This window comes from Myxine glutinosa, chromosome 4 (genome assembly GCF_964187855.1).
Source record: "Myxine glutinosa chromosome 4, kmMyxGlut1.1, whole genome shotgun sequence".
In the NCBI taxonomy this organism is placed as follows: Eukaryota; Metazoa; Chordata; class Myxini; order Myxiniformes; family Myxinidae; genus Myxine; species Myxine glutinosa.
In genome coordinates, this window is record NC_136264.1 from 213232167 (window position 1) to 213234745 (window position 2579).

The following is a 2579-nucleotide window of genomic DNA, read 5'->3' on the forward strand; positions in this document are numbered from 1 at the left end:
TAGGAATTTCAGGAAATAAGTTGTGAATTGAAAGAGGTGGATTTGGGGTGTTGAAACAGGGGTAGAAAAGATAAAGGTTTTGGATGGGGGAAGATAAGACATGGAAGACCTGAAGGGAGGAGAGGGATTGAAGAGAGTGTGGGAGTTTGTTCCAGGGGGCGGGAGAAAAGAGGAATGAATGAGTGAAGTTGAGCAAAGAGTCTTGATGGTGGCAGTTTCACCATAAGAGGGTTGCTGGCAGATCTTGTGCGTCCTGCAGGAATAATTGTGGGACAGAGCACAGTGAAGTGGAACGACAGATGGAAGAAAGTGAAGGAAGAAAGTGAAGATCGACGAAATGCAGTTTGGATTTATGCCAGGAAGAGGAACGACAGATGCGCTTTTCATTGTGAGGCAGTTGCAGGAGAAGTACATGTATAAGAGGAAGAAGTTGTTTTTTGGGTTTGTTGATCTGGAGAAAGCATTCGATAGGGTTCCACGCAAAGTATTGACATGGGCATTGAGGAAGTTAGGAGTGGAGGAATGGTTGATCAGAGTAGTGATGGCAATGTACAAAAGAGCACGCACAGCTGTAAGGACGAAGGACGGGAACAGTGGTGAGTTTGAGGTGAAGGTGGGAGTGCATCAGGGGTCGGTACTAAGTCCACTACTATTTGTAGCTGTGATGGAGGTGCTGGCTCAGACCGTAAAGGAGGGTTTACTGTGGGAGTTGTTGTATGCAGATGATCTGGTGTTGATTACGGAAAGTATGGATGGACTGAAGGAAAAGATGAACAAGTGGAAGGAATGTATGGAGACAAAAGGTCTGAAGGTGAATATCAGAAAGACAAAGGTGATGGCAAGTGGTAAAGCATGTGGTGAGGTGGAAAGAACTGGGAAGTGGCCGTGTGCTGTGTGCAGGAAGGGTGTCGGAGTGAACTCCATTCAATGTACAATGTGTGTTGAGTGGGTTCATCAAAAATGTAGTGGTCTGAGAGGGTCATTAACCAGTGTGGCAGCTACATTCAAATGTAAGGTGTGCACAGAGGGAGCTGCAGATGGAGGAAATGTTGAGTTGGATCTTGGAGACGGCGTGAAGCTGGAAGGTGTGAAAACATTTTGCTACCTCGGAGACATGCTGAATGGAGAAGGTGGATCAGACTCGGCAACGGTTGCTCGAGTGAGATGTGCATGGAAGAAGTTTCGGGAACTGAGTGGCGTGCTGATGAGGAGGAGAGTGTCGCTGAAGCTGAAGGGAAAGGTGTATGCTGCATGTGTGAGAAGTGTTGTGATTTATGGGAGTGAGACATGGGTAATGAACGTAGAGCAGCAACGAAGGCTGGAAAGGGTGGAAATGCGAATGGTTCGATGGATGTGCGGAGTATCGTTGAGAGAGAGGAAGACAAATGATGAATTGCGAAAGATGATGGGAATATTGCCTGTGATTGATGCTGTGAAGAGGAACACGTTGAGATGGTTTGGTCATGTATTGAGGAAGGATGAAAGTGACTGGTTGAGAAGAGTGATGGAAGTTAATGTAGAAGGAAGTAGAGGACGGGGAAGACTGAGAAAGACTTGGCTAAAGATGGTGGAAGAAGAAATGCGGGCAAGGGGGTTAACAAGGAGAGATGCAGAAAATAGGGCAAAATGGAGAAGATTGTCATGGGGACCGCAAGGCTAACCCCCGCTCTAGCAGGGAACATGGCCTTAAAATGCATGTTGTTGTTGTTGTTGTAGAGCACAGACAGAGTTGGGGGAGCTAGGCCGGAGAGGAGTCGGTAGGAAGAGAGAGAAAGGCCCTCAGAATCGGCTTCATCACGGGAGATTCCAATGATTCTGAAAGCTTTGGTTTCAACAGCGTGAAGACTAGCTTTGTGTGAGGCAGGTGCACCAGCCCAGAGGGGAGAACAGTATTCCATTGAGCTGCGGATGAAAGCCTTGTATGTGGTGAGGAGCTCAGGTGTGCCAAGGAAGGACTTCACATGATGGAGGATGCCCAGTCGGCGACTGGCTTTGGAGGCCAGCTTGGAAATGTGGTTTTCCCAGGAAAGATCATGGCAGATAGTGAGACCCAAAAGCTTGAGTGACAGAATTTCTTGGAGAGGATTGTTGAGAAAGTAGATGGGAGGGTTGTCCAGAAGGTCTTCCCGGAGAGACATTGAAAGAGTGTGAGATTTGTCAGGATTGAAAGACATATTCCAATTGATTGACCAGTTTGTGATTTTATCCAGGTCTGCAGAGAGGGAAGAGACTGCTACCTGCCGATCTGAGGATTGAGATATGGAGCGGCAGAGAGTGCAATCATCAGCAAAGAGATAGAGAGGATTTTCCAGAGTCGGAGAGATCATTAATGAAAACCAGAAAAAGTACAGGGCCCAGAACACTACCTTGGGGAACTCCAGCCTGAACAGGAAGGGGAGAAGAGAGAATTCCATTCAGGGCCACACGTTGACTACGACAAGAGAGGAAGTCCACAAGCCATGAGTGGAGATTTCCATGGATACCATGGGAGGAGAGTTTGGTGAGCAGAACTGGGTACCCGACCGTATCGAAGGCACGTGATATGTCAAGGGAGACAGCTCTGATTTCCTGTTTGGCAT